Raw genomic sequence first — 16,377 nt, 5'->3', positions numbered from 1 at the left:
TAACGCAAATGTTGATGTGTTGAATGTTGTCCCAGTGGTGTCTTAGGCTCTCTTCATTTCTTTTCATTCTTTTTCTTTATTCTGCTCCACAGCAGTGATTTCTACCATTCTGTTTTCCAGGTCACTTATCTGTTCTTCTGCCTCAGTTATTCTGCTATTGATTCCTTCTAGTGTATTTTTTTTAACACTTCATTTCTTTTTATTGGCAAATAATATACCATTGTATGGGTAATATCATATTTTGTTTATCTAATCATCAGTTGATGGACACTTGGGTTGTTTCTACTTTTTTCTTTTCACTGCTGAGTAGTATTCTATGATCTAGATGAGCCACAGTTTATTTACCCATTCACTCATTGAAGGACATTGAAGTGGTTTCTAGCTATGGGCTATTACAAATAAAGCTGCAGTGAATATTTGTGTAAAAGTTTCTGTGCTATTACAAATAAAGCTGCAGTGAACATTTGTGTACAAGTTTCTGTGTGAAAATAAGTTTTCATTTCTCTGGGGTAAATGTCCAGTGATTCCTTCTAGTATATTCTTCATGTCAGTTATTGTATTGTTCATTCTCTGTTTGTTTGTTCTTTAATTCTTCTAGGTGTTTTTTCTTTAATTCTTCTAGGTCTTTGTTAAACATTTCTTTCATCTTCTTGATCTTTGCCTCCATTCTTTTTTCCAAGGTCCTGGATCATCTTCACTATCATTATTCTGAATTCTTTTTCTGGAAGGGTGCCTATCTCCACTTCATTTAGTTATTTTTTCTGGGGTTTTATCTTGTTCCTTCATCTGGTACATAGCCCTCTGCCTTTTCATCTTGTCTATCTTTCTATAAATGTGTTTTTTGTTCCACAGGCTGCAGGATTGTAGTTCTTCTTGCTTCTGCTGTCTGCCCTCTGGTGGATGAGGCTATCTAAGAGGCTTGTGCAAGCTTCCTGATGGGGGGAACTCATGGTGGGTAGAGCTGGGTGTTGATCTGGTGGGAAGAACTCAGTAAAACTTTAATCTGCTTGTCTGCTGATGGGTGGGACTGAGTTCCCTCCCTGTTGGTTGTTTGGCCTGAGGGGACTCAGCACTGGAGGCTACAGGGTCTTTGGTGGGGCTAAAGGCAGACTCTGGGAGGGCTCATGCCAAGGAGTACTTCCCAGAACTTCTGCTGCCAGTGTCCTTGTCCCCACAGTAAGACACAGCCACCCCCCACCTCTGCAGGAGACCCTCCAACACTAGCAGGTAGGTTTGGTTCAGTCTCCTATGGGGTCTGCTTCTTCCCCCGGGGTCCTGATGCGCACACTACTTTGTGTGTGCCCTCCAAGAGTGGAGTCTCTGTTTCCCCCAGTCCTGTTGAAGTCCTGCAATCAAATCCCACTAGCCTTCAAAGTCTGATTCTCTGGGAATTCCTCCTCCTGTTGCCGGACCCCCAGGTTGGGAAGCCTGATGTGGGGCTCAGAACCTTCCTCCAGTGGGTGGACTTCTGTGGTATAAGTGTTCTCCAGTTTGTGAGTCACCCAGCCAGTGGTTATGGGATTTGATTTTACTGTGATTGCACCCCTCCTACTGTCTCATTGTGGCTTCTCCTTTGTCTTTGGATGTGGGGTATCTTTTTTGGTCAGTTCCAGTGTCTTCCTGGGTTCCCGTTTCTCCACATCCTGACCAACACTTGTTACGTGTTGTCTTTTTGGTAATAGCCATTCTGACAGGTGTCAGGTGATATCTCATTGTGGTTTTGATTTGTACTTCCCTGATTATTAGTGATGTGCATCTTTTCATATACCTGTTAGCCATTTGTATGTCTTCTTTGGAGAAATGTCTATTCAGGTCCTTTGCCCATTTTTATTTATTTATTCATTTTTTTCTTTTGCAGTACGCGGGCCTCTCACTGTTGTGGCCTCTCCCGTTGCGGAGCACAGGCTCCGGATGCACAGGCTCAGCGGCCATGGCTCACGTGCCCAGCTGCTCCGCGGCATGTGGGATCCTCCCGGACCGGGGCACAAACCCGTGTCCCCTGCATCGGCAGGCAGACTCCCAACCACTGCACCACCAGGGAAGCCCCTTTGCCCATTTTTAAATCAGATATTATTTTTTGATATTGAGATGTATGAGTTGTTTATATATTTTGGATATTAACCCCTTATTGAATATATGATTTGCAAATATCTCCTCCCATTCAGTAGGTTGCCTTTTCATTTTATTGATGGTTTCCTTCACTGTGCAAAAAAGTTTTGGTTTGATTAGGTCCCATTTATTTTTGCTTTTGTTGTCCTTGCCTCAAAAGACAGATCCAAAAAAGTGTTGCTAAGACAAATGTCAAAGAGCATACTGCATTTGTTTTCTTCTAGGAGTTTTATGGTTTCAGGTCTTACATTTAAGTCTTTAGTCCAAGAAAGTAGTCTGTTTCTTTCTTTTGCATGTAACTGTTGAGTTTTCCTAACACCATTTTTGAGGAGACTGTTATTTCCTCATTGTATATTCTTGCCTCCTTTGTCATAGATTACCTGACCATATAAGCAAGAGTTTATTTCTGGGCTCTCTATTCTGTTCCATTGATCTATATGTCTGTTTTTATGCCAGTACCATACTCTTTTGATTACTGTAGCTTTGTAGTGTAATTTGAAACCAAAAAGTGTGATACCTCCAGCTTTTTCCTTCTTCCTCAAGATTGCTTTGGCTATTCAGGGCCTTTTGTAGTTCTGTACAAATTTTAAGATTATTTGTTCTTGTTCTGTGAAAAACACCTTTGGTATTTTCATAAAGATTGCATTGAATCTGTAGATGGCTTTGTGTAGTATGGACAGTTTAACAATATTAATTCTTCCAGACTATGAGCGTGGTATATTTTTCCATTTATTTGTGTTGTCTTCAATTTATTTTATCAGTGTCTCATGGTTTTCAGAGAATAGGTCTTTCACCTCCCTTGTTAGAGTTATTCCTAGGTATTTTATTCTTTTTGATGCAATTGTAAATGGGATTATTTTATTAATTTCTCTTTCTGATAATTCATTATTAGTGGATAGAAATGCAGTATATTTCTATATATTAATTTAGTATCCTGCAAATTTATTTATTTTTTATTTATTTATTTTTATTTTTTGGCTGCACTGCATGGCTTGAGGGATCTTAGTTCCTGACCAGGGATTGAACCCATGCCCTTGGCAGTGAAAGCACGGAGTCCTAACCACTGGACTGCCAGGGAATTCCCTAGTGTCCTGAAATTTTATTGAATTATTCTAATTATTTTTGATGGAGTCTTCAGGGTTTTCTTTATACAGTATTATGTCATCTGCAGATAGTGACATTTTTACTTTTTCCCTTCTAATTTGGATGCCTTTTATTTCTTTTGCTTGTCTGATTGCTATGGCTGGGAGTTTTGATATTGTATTGAATAAAAGTGGTGATAGTTGGTATCATTGTCTTGTTTTCAATCTTAGAGGAAAAGCTTTCAGCTTTTCACCACTGAGTATGAGGTTAGCTGTGGGTTTGGCATACATGGCCTTTATTGTGTGAGATATGCCCTCTATACCCACTATGTTGAGAGTTTGTCAAATGCTTTTTCTGCATCTATTGAGATGATCATATGATTTCTATCTTCATTTTTTAATGTGGTGTGTCATGTTGATTGATTTGTAGATATTGAACAATCCTTGCATCCCTGGAATAAATTCCATTTGATCATGGTGTATGATCCTTTTAATGTGTATTGAATTCAGTTTGCTAATATTTTGTTGAGGACTTTTGCATCTATGTTCATCAGGGATACTGGGCTGTAACTTTCTTTTTTTGTAGGTGTCTGGTTTTAGTATCAGGGTAATGCTGGCCTCATAGGATGAGTTTGGAAGCGTGTCTTCCTTTCAATTTTTCAGAATATTTTGAGAAGAATAGGTATTAAGTCTTCTTTAAATGTTTGGTAGAATTCCCCTGTGAAGCCATCTGGTCCTGAACTTTGGTTTCTTGGGAAGTTTTTGATTACCGATTCAATTTTACTACTAGTAATAAGTCTGTTCAGATTTTCTATTTCTTCCTGATTCAGTCTTGGAAGATTGTATGTCTAGGAATTTATTTAGTCTAGGTTGTCCAATTTGTTGGCATATAATTTTCACAGTAGTCTCTTATGAGTTTTTGTATTTCTCTGGTATTGGTCATAAGTTCTTCCATTTCATTTCTGATTTTATTTATTTGGGTCTTCTCTCTTTTTTTCTTCATGATCTGGCCAAAGGTTTGTCAACTTTGTTTATCTTTTTAAAGAACCAGCTCTTAGTAAGTTTCATTGATCTTTTCCATTTTTTTTAAGTCTCTATTTCATTTATTTTTGCTCTGGTCTTTTTTATTTCCTTCTTTATGCTGACTTTGGACTTTGTTTACTTTTCTTTTTCTAATTCCTTTAGATGGTAGGTTAGATTGTTTGAGATTTTTCTTGCTTATTGAGGTAGGCCTGTATCACTATGAATTTCCCTCTTGGAATTGCTTTTACTGTGTCCCATAGATTTTGGAAAGTTGTGTTTACATTTTCATTTGTCTCAAGGTATTTTTTGATTTCCTCTTTGATTTCTTCATTCACGCATTGGTTGTTTACTAGCATGTTTTTAGCCTCCAGTGTTTGTGGATTTTTCTTTTTTTTTTCAGTTTTCTTCTTATAGATGATTTCTAGTTGATTGTGGTTGGAAATGATGCTTGATATGATTTCAATCTTCTTAAATTTATTGAGACTTTTTTTGTGGCCTAGTTTGTGATCTATCCTGGAGAATGTTCCTTGGGTACTTGAGAAAAATGTGCATTCTGCAGATTTTGGTTAAAATGTTCTATACATATCTATTAAGTTCATCTCATCTAATGTGTCCTTTAAGGCCAATATTTCCTTATTGATTTTTGGTCTAGATGATCTATCCACTGATGTTATTGAGGTATTAAAGTCCCCTACTATTATTGTATTACTGTCAATTTCTTTCTTTATGTCTGTTAAAATTTGCTTTATATATTTAGCTGCTCCTATGTTGGGTACATAAATATTTATGAATGTTATATCCTCTTTTTGGATTGATACCTTTATCATTATGTAATGCTCTTCTTTGTCTCTTGTTATAGTCTTTGTTTTAAAGTCTATTCTGTCTGGTATGAGTATTGCTACTCCAGCATTCTTTTTGTTTCGATTTGCATGGAATGTGTTTTTCCATCCCTTCACTTTCAGTCTGTGTGTGTCTTTAAATCTGAAGTGATTCTCTTGTAGGCAGCATATAGATGGGACTTAAAAAAAAATCCATTCAGCTACCCTGCATCTTTTGATTATTCATACATATGTACTTATTGCCATTTTATTCATTGTTTCCTGGTTGTTTTTGTAGTTCTTCTCTCTTCCTTTCTTCTTCTGTTTGTTTTTTCCCTTGTGGTTTGATAATATTCTTTAGTTTTATGTTTGGGTTCCTTTCCCTTTATTTATTGTCTATATATTGTAGGGTTTTGGTTTGTAGTTATCATGAGACTCATGTATATCAATATCTATATCTATATATATGGCAGTTTATTTTAAGCTGATAGTTACTTCAGTTTGAATGCATTCTAAAAGCACTACATTTTTACTTCCCACCCACATTTTATGTTTTTGATGTTATAATTTACATCTCTTATTTTGTGTATCCCTTAACTACTTACTGTAGTTATAGTTGAAATTTCTTATAAGTACCGCACACTAATCAATTGCACCACTGGAGCTACAATAGTTGAAATTTCTATTTTTGTCTTTTAACCTTCATACTAGTTTTTCAAGTGGCTGATCCTCTGCCTTTACTATATATTTACCTTTACCAGTGAGATTTTTTTCTTTCATATATTTTCTTCTAGTTATGGCCTTTTCTTTTCTGCTTAAAGAAGACCATTAACATTTCTTGTAAGGCTGGTTTAGTGGTGATGAACTCCTTCAGTTTTTGCATGTCTGGAAAAGTCTTTATCTCTCCTTCACTGTAAATGTTAACCTTTCTAGGTAGAGTCTACTTGGTTACAGATTTTTTCCTTTCAGAACTTTAAATATATCATGTGACTCCCTTCTGGCCTGTGAAATTTCTGCTGAAAAATTAGCTGATAGTCTTATGAGAGGTCCCCTGCATGTGACTTGTTGTTTTTCTCTTGCTGCCTTTCAAATTCTCTCTTTGACTTTTGCCATTTTAGTTAGGATGTGTATTGGTGTAGATTTCTTTGGGTTCATCTAGTTTGGAATTCTGTATTTCTTGGACCTGAATATCTGTTTCCTTCTCCAGGTTAGGGAAGTTTTGAGCCATTTTTTCTTCAAGTAAGTTTTCTGGCCCTTTTTCTCTCTCTTTTCCCTTTCTGGGACCCCTAAAATGTGAATGCTAGTATGCTGGATGTTTGCCCAGAGGTCTCATAAACTATCCTCATTTTTTTTTTTTTTTTTGGCGGTACGCGGGCATCTCACTGTTGTGGCCTCTCCCATCGCGGAGCACAGGCTCTGGACACGCAGGCTCAGCGGCCATGGCTCACAGGCCCAGCCGCTCCGTGGCATGTGGGATCCTCCCAGACCGGGGCACAAACCCACATCCCCCGCATCGGCAGGCGGACTCCCAACCACTGCGCCACCAGGGAAGCCCCTATCCTCATTTTTAAAAATTCTTTCTTCTTTTTGTTGTCCTGTTTGGGTGATTTCCACTCTTCTGTCTTTCAGATCACTGATCTGTTCTGTATCATCTAATCTGCTGTTGATTGCCTCTAGAGTATTTTCCATTTCAGTTATTGTATTCTTCAGCTCTGATTGTTTCTTTCTTATATTTTCTAACTCTTTGCTGAAGTTCTCATAGTGTTCCTTCATTCTTCTCCTGAGTTTGGTGAGCCTCTTTATGGCCATAACTTTGAACTCTTTATTGGGTAAATTATCTCCATTTAATTTTTTTCTGGGGCTTTATGTTTTTCTTTAATTTGGAGCATGTTCCTTTGTCTCCTCATTTCATTTGCCTTTCTGTCTTTGTTTCTATGAATTAGATGAAACAGCTACCTCTCTTGGTCTCGAAGGCATGGCCTTGTATAGGAATGTCCCCTGTGTGGACTGCATGTACCAGCTGGCTTTGGCAGGCTGGCTGGAGCTGAAGTGGGTATAGACCAGGGAGGTCCTGAGGTATGCTGTGCTGGGGCTACCTTGGTGGGATGGCTGGAGTTGGGATGAGCACAGGCAGAGGTGGACCCAGGGCACACCATGCCAGGGCCACCTTGAGAGGACAGCTGTAGCTGGTGTGGGCCAGGGGCCTTGGGTTCAGTGGGTCAGCCCTGGCTGGCTGGCTAGAGCACCTGGACCATATTCCCACTCATGCCATCGAGGTGGAGGGTGAATGCAAAAATTGAGCCGTGCAGCATCTTTCACCTGGAGAGAGTTCCAGCAGTTCCCTGCCCATTTGTCATATGTGCTAGGGTTAGTAAATGGATTTCCTTCACATCTAGTCTAGGTGTTCTTTAAACTGCTGTGCTTTTTTTTTGGTTTTTTTTGTTTTTTTGCTTCAGCACAGGGTGGGCAAGTCTGCACACAGGTCCCTGAGAGATATCCCTCCATACTGCAGGTCGCCATGTTGGGAGTGGGGTTTCCATCAGTACTGTGTCTCTGTCTCTACTACTCATATCTATGGGTCCTTCTATTGTTTTGTGTGTGTGTGTGTGTGTGTGTGTGTGTGTGTGTGTGTGTGTAGAAGCTGTTCAGTCAACCCTCATTTCTTTAGGAGGAATTGCTCTATATATTGGTATAGCTTTGTTCTGTCTATAGGAGCAGGTGAGTTCAGAGTCTTCCTACACCACCATCTTGGACCCCAAGTAGCCACGTTCACCTTTGTATCCTCAGTGTTCAGTACAGAGCCTGGAACATAGTAAGCTCAATAAATGTGTCCCTTTAAAACCCAGAGGTATGGTCCTATGAGAGCAGATCTTATGGTGGGGATGTTTTATGAATCACAGCCATTCCTAGAGAGGACCCTTCCCTAGGGTTCATCTCTGGGCTCTTTAGCTCTTTCTGTGATTCTGGGTGAGCCACCCACTACTCAGCCTGGGCTTTCTCCATAAATTTGGGGAGGGCTGACCCGCTGACTCTGTGTGGATCTTTCTGGAGGAGCCAGCATTGCTGGATCAGATTTTAGCTTTCTGAGGTTTGTGGACCAAGTCTGAAAGATGGTTGTCAGAAGGATCACCCTGAATGTCTCTCTTGGGCTACCTGGAGACCCTTGTCCAGGCCTGTAGACTTGCAGGCTGCTGGGGGCTGGGTCACAGCTATAAGGAGCTCTTTCCATGAGGCTCCCCTGGCTCCTCCCTGGCTCTCTCAAAGTTTATGGAACAGGGTGGAGGGAACACCAAGGTAATGACATTGCCACCCCAAACCTAAGAATCATGCCTATACATGGGAAAAGGAGCCACTCTGGCCTTCTCCCCGGGGAGCATCAAATCTATCATCAGTCCCGCCCACTCTAGCTCTGTTGCAGCTGGAAAGCCTCCCTGTGAACTTCCACTGGTATGAGCTGGGCCCTCCCTGAATCTCCTGTGTTCCCTAACACCTTGCTGCTGCCAGCAGTGCCCAGCTTGGCAGCGCTCACTGCTGCCCACAAGCCTGAAGCTCTCTTCCATCCCTGCTTTCCTTCCCACTTTCTAGCTGCCCCACTGTCTCCAGGGGTACGTTTCCAAGGTGAAGGGCTGGACAGCGTGGTGATCAGGGAAAAGAGACACAGGGAGATTGATCTCTGCCTGTGGCTGCCGTATAACTACATTCTTACTTTGGCTACTATGTACTTTTGCTCACCAGCTCTGGCCTCTCCCCGCACAGCAACTTAGTGGAGCATGAAAATACTGTCCCCCAGGGTGGCCCCGGGGTATCTTGCATCTCCAAGTCTGAAAGGTTTCTTCTCTCAGGAAGCCTATTGGGAGGAGCCCTCTCCCTCTTCTCTCTTCTTTATCAGGACACTTGGTCTGGTGGTTTTGAGGCCTCCTGCCCTTGGACACCATAGCCCGTTGGTCGACAAGTCCTGTGGCATCCGCCATCGCTGTTCACTGGCTGTGTCCTCTCCTCCCCATGCCCATCACCACTGATTTCCCTCATCAGTTCACACCTGGACTCTTGCTGTGAATTCCTAGCAGGGCCTCCTCTCTCCTCCTTGCCCATCCTCTACTTTCAGGTATGTTGTCCAATGTAAGTCTATTCATGTATTCATTCTTTGATTTCTTCTTTCAACAAATGTACATCAAACTCCAGCTCTGTGTACTATTCCAGTACTGGGGGTATGGTACTCTTCCACGTACTGGGGGTATGGCCATGAGCAAGACAGACAGGTCTCCAGTGTCCTTGGGCAGCTCTGTCCTATGGCCTCCGGGGGGTTTCCAGGACCCCTGGGGTGAGGGGCACACCCCTCAGTTTGGTGTTAGGAGCACCTCAGTATCAGCCCCAGACTATTTTGTAACCCCTTGATTTCCACCTCTTGCCTGTGCACTCAGCTCCAGCCTTGCCAGACCACTCTGCATTCTCCAAATACACCTTGCAATTTCTTTGCTCTGGAATGTCCTCCTTTGTCTTCTCCATCTACTTCATAGCCCCCAGCTCCAAAGGAACAGCTTTGGCATCCTGCACTGTGCCGCTCGTGCGGTTGGCGCTTCCTAAAATGGATGGAGTCAAATGGGATCCCTCGATTAGGAAAACCAAAAGAGACCCTTTATTTGCAAAACTGAGCAGAGAGACCTTGATTTCAACCTTCTCAAACCACCTGAGGTTCTGGAGTAAACGCTTCGCTTCCTTTGTCCGTGCTTTATTGTAGTAGGATTCTGTTTACCAGAGATTGTCTTGGTGAGTCCGGCATATGTGTTTGAAGCTTGTTAGAAGCTGACTCTGCTACATCCCAAAACCTCACAAAGGATTGAAAGTCCATGTTGTCAAAAGTATGAGATGAAAGTCCATAATTCCAAAAAATTTTTGCGATACCTCCTCTACCTACTAATTCCAATGAAAAACACAGAGAAAATAATATCAAAAACTATTATTGAAAGAAAGGAACCAAAAAATTAAAAGTGAGGGAAGAAGAAAAAAATATTGGAAATGACCCATTGGCTGGGAAACTTCACTGGCTGATCTCAGATGCCCAAGGTTAAATACCAGCTCCGCCTCACTGGTGCTTGTCCTTGGGCCTGTTACTTACGCTTTATAGTTATTCCGAGAATCAAATGAGACAATTCATGTAAACCGGCTTAGAACAGTGCCCATGTGGTGAGCGCTCAGTCGACGTTGGTGAGACACAAACCAAGCTCTTCATAGCAGCTTGGGCTCCCTATTCACTACATGTCCGCAATCCCCTATCTGCCTTCTGACGTCCAAAGGCTCTGAAAGCCCAAGGCCTTTCTATTTGTTTGCAAGAAACTAATTTGGTGGTGGAACCTGAGCTGAGCTGATGCTGACGTGCTCATAGATTTCTGTATTTACTAAATGTAAATGTTCGGTTCACATATACGGTTCTCTGCAGGACTATCAGGCTGCTTGACCATGAGGTGGCAGCCCAGACCTCCAGGGGGAACCACATTGTATAAATCAGCTGCACTCTAGTAGCTCTCAAAACTCTAGACATTCTCAGTTCTGAAATGCATCTGTTCCAGGGGTTTCTGATATGGAGTTCCAGATCTGTTTTAGGAATTTCTGGAGTAGAAATAAATTCCTTAAATTTTGAGATGAATTTATCATAGTCTTTGAATAAGGAGTCTTGAGTAATATGATAGTCGATAACATTCATTCACCCAACAAACATTTATGGCAGTTTAAGAAAATGCAGATCCATCTTTTTTTCAATCACTATCAAGTTTCTCCCAACTCCTGTGATAGCAAATGGTGAAACTGTGTATCGGTCTCTGAGGAAGCGAGGTCTCTGCCTTGTTTCATCACCTTTTAAAAGTTATCTAAAAAGCTATAGTTGAAAAATCTAGATCTTCCTTAAGATCTAGATCCTTAGCACGACTGAAGATCGTCTGGCTAGACTTGGCTCAAATGTTCTTGCAGCCCCATGACTGAATAAAAGGGTTACCAACCATCAGTACTGAAAGTGGCATGATTGGAGTAATTACAGAATAAGCATCATCTCCCTCCTTCGGCTTCTGTTTCCACCTACAAAATGCGGATGACAATAGCAACGTTTATTGAGCACTTGCTAGGTGCTGGGCAAAGTTCCAAATGCTTTACACATTATTTTATTAACACATTTAATTCTCACAACAACCTTATGTTATAATAGCCCCATTTTACAGATGAGGAAACAGAGGCAGAGAGAGGTTAAATAACTAGCCCAAGGTTATCCAGCTAGCAAAGGGTGGGTCTGAGATTTGAACCTGGGCAGTCTGGCTCTAGAGCACAGATTCTAATAATAGTAGTTCCTCCTCCTCCTGTCTCCCTTTTCCTTTTCTTGACTGCTGAAATGCTAATTACTAATCAGTCTAATTCATTCCTTTAAACAACCCCACTATTTCATTAGTTTAACTGGGAAATTATGTGGTTTAGTTGCGTTTTCTTTCTGCTCTTCATCTATGCTTTCATCCGTCCATCCATCCATTTGCTTATCCATCTGTCCATCCATCTATCCATCCATCCGTCCATCCATCCGTCCATCCATCCATCCATCCATCCATCCATCCAAGATCAGTGCAATGTAAATAGTTACAGGGATACTACTCACCAGCTGTTAGCTTCTAACCTATTTGAACACCAGGATAAAATGACATTATAATATTTTCAGACCGCTTGTGAGAATTACATGAGCTGTTTTATGTCTAATGTCTAGCCTGGAGTTCATATTACTCTATGTAGTTGTAAGAGATATAATTACATTGAAAAATTTCTACAACTGGTAGAACTGAAGATTCACTAGCGCTCCCACCTTCATGTTTATTCTAAAACAGTTATATTTTAGTTTTAAAAAAATCTAATCGTGCTGCACCCTGGGAGAAGATAATCCTCCCAGTATTGAACTGATTAAGGAGCCAATGTCCACCTTGGCCACCCATTCCCCTCCCGTGACGGTGGGAGCATCTGCCACAGCAGGGCCAGCATTTAGAAATTTCTAGTCTCCTGTGACTCTGATCCTGGATATGCTTTGGCAGTGGAAGTAGACAGTCTTTTGCCAGACGGAACTTGGCACTCAGGCTCCTTCCATATGGGTTGTGAATGCTGTGTGTGTGTATGTATTTGTGTGTGTGTGTGTGTGTTCCCATAGGCAGACTCTCTGACCAAATGTCAAAAGGTCTCAAACCAAGGGCAGGAGAGTCCTTGATTAGTTGTCTCCCTAACCATACCCCGTTCCTGCCACTTCCCACAAGTTAAATGTAGAACAGATTACAATTCAAAGGAAGTTGAATTTTTATACATGTATTGCCTTACATATATTATCCAAGTAATAAGCTTTTAAAAGACAGTCCATATTATATAATAATCATCAATAGTAAAACAACGACACAAACCAAAACATAAGACAAACCAAGCAACCACAGGCTCAAGCTGTCTGCTCCAGGCACCTCCCTGGTGCCCTAGGAAGGAGGCTGACATTTCTGGGTCGGCCTCTGCAGTCAGGGAACAGGAGGGGATGCAGTGAACTGCAGTGTTGGTCAAGAGTCCAGGATGCCCGTGTTGGGGACCACCAGAGAGCAGCCCACAGCCAAGGCTGAGCTGAAAGACTGTCCAGCTTTCACAGAAAGCCATGAAAGCCACACTCACGGGAGGGGTGGGAAGGAGGGGCTCAAGTTAGGAACACTGTTGGGGAAGTTCAAGGCCCTTCCAAGGACTCAGGGGCAGGTGTCTCCCCAGATTTTGTGTGGAGCCCATGTTGGAACATCTGGACTATTAACTCAGCTGGAGGGGAGCAACCCGTTGCTTCTGGGATCAAAGAAGCAGAGAGCACACCCCAGGAATTACAAGGCATGTGCCTACTCTTATGAACAGCAAGGCTCATGAAACCATTTGACCTTGAAAGTATAGCTGTAGGAGAAACTTGCAACTACTGAACAAGCACTTGCTCATTACCCAGGCCCCCTGCTCAAACCTAAAGATCTCATGATTCACTCATTCAACAAATACTTATTGAGTCCTTACCTGTGGTGGGTGCTGGAGATGCAGCAGTGCACCGACAGAATCAGTAACCCTGTCCTCATTGAGTCTACCTCCTGGTGGGGTGACCCAGCTCATAAGTAAGTAAAATGTGTGGCATGTTGGCTGGAGATAGGTGTCTGGAGAAAAACAAGGGACAGGAAAGGAATGTTGGGGGAAAGGCTGTACAGTTTTGAATGGAGTGGCAAATAAAGGCCTCACTGAGAAGCTGATATTAGACTGAAGATTGGAAGGAGGTGAGGGAGTGAGCCTTTTGGATGTGTGGAAAATGAATGGATCAGGCAGAGGGAATGGCAGGTGCAAAGGCCCTGTGGTGGGGAGGCCAGTAGGGCCAGAGCAGGGGGTACAAAAGGGAGACTGGTTGGAGATGATATGGAGAGAGGGGAGGATCACACAGGACCTCGTGGGTCACTTCAGAGCCTCTGTTTTATTTTTTTATTTGCTTGTTTGAATTTATTTAATTATTTATTTTTGGCTGCGTTGGGTCTTCGTTGCTGCGTGCGGGCTTTCTCTAGTTGCAGCGAGCGGGGGCTACTCTTTGTTGTGGTGTGTGGGCTTCTCATTGCGGTGGCTTCTCTTTGTTGCAGAGCACGGGCTCTAGGCGTACGGGCTTCAGTAGTTGTGGCATGCGGGCTCAGTGGTTGTGGCTCACAGGCTCTAGAGTGCAGGCTCAGTAGTTGTGGCGCACGGGCTTAGCTGCTCCACGGCATGTGGGATCTTCCCGGACCAGGGCTTGAACCTGTGTCCCCTGCATTGGCAGGCGGGTTCTTAGCCACTGCACCACCAGGGAAGTCCAGAGTCTTTGTTTTTATCTTGATGAGAGATGGGAAGCTGTTGGACCATTTCTAGCAGGGAAGTGACCTAGGGTTTTACAAGGTCACTTTCCCTGAGATGTTGAAGAGAGACTGAAATAGTGTTTGGCCCCAGCTATGAGAGTGTGGGGAGATGGTTCCCTGATGTAGGAGAGGATGCCTTCAAGTCATATCTGAGCCTGGACGATAGGATGGGCTACTAACATTGGGTACCTGGGCGGGGAGGTCAGGTGAGGAGATGGCAAGATAAACTCACAAACACACTGTGACAAAGAGAAAGAAAGAAAACTGCAGTGCGCATGAAACAATTCCATCTATGGAAAATTGCACATGTATGTATGCAAGAAGTGTGAAGACTGCTCATCAAAAGCAGGCAGTGGTAACGTCTGAGTGGCAAGCGACCCTGACTTTATTCCCCGACACATTTATGCACTGTTTAAATTTTTTTTTACAATAAGCAGGTATTATTTATATAACCATGGAGAAAATCCAGTAGAGCTATTTTCATCGTGGAAGAATAAAAGAGAATCAGTGTGATTACTGGAGGTTCTGTGGTTTGTTCTGTTAGTACATTTTATGACTCAGGCCCTCAAAAACAGGCTGTACCTAATTGAATGCGGACAGTGACGATTTCTTCTTCAACTGATCACACGGCTAAATGCACATCGGAACCTGCAGTTGCTTTGCCCCAGGAGCATTCATGCCCGTCTGTTCCGGGTTCAGGCATTTCCTCCCTGTGCTGCAAGTTAACTAACAGCCGATGTGCATCATCCCAAGTTCATTACTGTGGAGAGGTGCAATGCTACGTAAGGGCAATGAACCAGAGATTTAGGGCCGAAATTTACCAGGCGCCCGATGGAGAGCAAAGAAGCAATAAGGAAGGAATAAACACCACTGAGAAAAATTCTGGGCCTCGGAGAAACACTTGGCCCCTTGCCCCCAGCCCCTTTCAAGGAAAAAGTATGAAGGTCTTCAAAAAGCAGAGTGAGGAGGAGAAGGGGATAGACAAGGCCTACTCCTGTCTGAGCCCTGCTCCCTGCAGAGTCACCTCTCAAGGATAATTAACCCCCCAACGAGCTGAGGGTCTGGCCTTTAGCAAGCAAGGATTTCATGAAAATTTAAAGACTGGAGCTGAGGCAGGCACTGCATGTTGTCTTCACCGTGGCTTGGGCATCTTTGAAAACCCGAAGTCTCAGCGTTGCCTACGGAGGCCCCTGTGACGTCTGCATGGGTTTCCTGGATCCCGGAGCCATGGGGGCCCCATTCCCTGGGGACTCTGCACAGGGAAAGGAGGCCAGAGCCCGAATGTGAGGTTTCCGGGGTCCCTCTGCTGATACCTGTGGGCGGGTTTCAGGTGTCCCCAAAGCAGCAGATCCACACTGCGGTTACCAAGGCAACGCTCGCCCCTCCTGGGCCAGGGGAGGGAGAGAGTGCTGACAGAAGAGGATTTCATGAGATGCTTTTCCAGAGGGATCAGGGCTAAAAATACTCCCACAATTGGCACTTGCATGGTTTTGGGAGTCTCTGCCTTGTGTGTCTCGCTCCCCTACTCTGTTCTGATCCTCTGGGTGGGGGGCGGTCCTGCCTAGGGTGAAAGGGGCAGGCACTTGAGAAAACCCACAATGACCTTGATGGCCCTGGTGCGGAGGCAGGCGTGAGTTAGGGCTGGTGTGAAGAGGAGGGGCAGCTGCTGCCCTGGCAGACACAGGGCCTTCCTTCTTTGACTGCACGAAAGTCACTAGCTTGGTCACCCCTGGGCAGCCTGCCTGGAATAATCAAACCATTGGTGGCTCTGGAGGGCACCGGAGACAGGCACCAATGCTCTGAGCCTGCCCACCCTCCCTGAGTGGCTGCTGAGGGTGGAAGAGGCCCTCCCAGTCACTGCTGGGCCTGGGCCCAGTCCATCCTGAGATTTGCTGGCCCTGGGGCTTCCTGCTGATTTGGTCCACGTGGCAGGGACACACACCGTAGCAGAGACATGAGCTCGAGGCCCTGCTACTCCCGGGCTTCCAGCCTGCGCTTCTGAGGGCAGCCCTGCTTCTGGGTCTACATATGGTGAAAGAGGAGGATTACTTAGGTCTGCACTGTGAACAAGGACCTCTGAGGTGGGCCACTGAGTACAACCTCTGCACCCTGTAGGAGGGTGATGTGGAGACTTGAGGCTGTGACCAAAGGGCCACACACCTGGTGAGGGGCCACCCCTGGCAGGTCTCAGACAGGAGCCTCCTTGGCTGTCAGAGGGCCTACCCAGCTCACACAGAGGCCGCCTCGACGGCCTCTAGATTGGTACCAAAGTATTCCCAGAGCATTTGTTAAAATGCAGGTTCTGACTCCACGGGGCTTCATGGGGCCTGAGACTCTGCATTTCTGACAAGCTCCTGGAAGGCTCAGGTGCAATGGTTCTCAAACAGGGGAGTAAATAAGAATCCCTGGGAGGCATTTTAAAACTCCAGATTCCTGGGCTCCGTCTGTGAT

The sequence above is a fragment of the Globicephala melas genome, chromosome 1 (genome assembly GCF_963455315.2).
Source record: "Globicephala melas chromosome 1, mGloMel1.2, whole genome shotgun sequence".
Lineage (NCBI taxonomy): Eukaryota > Metazoa > Chordata > Mammalia > Artiodactyla > Delphinidae > Globicephala > Globicephala melas.
The sequence above is the reverse complement of the archived record's forward strand: the minus strand, read 5'-3'. Positions refer to the sequence as shown.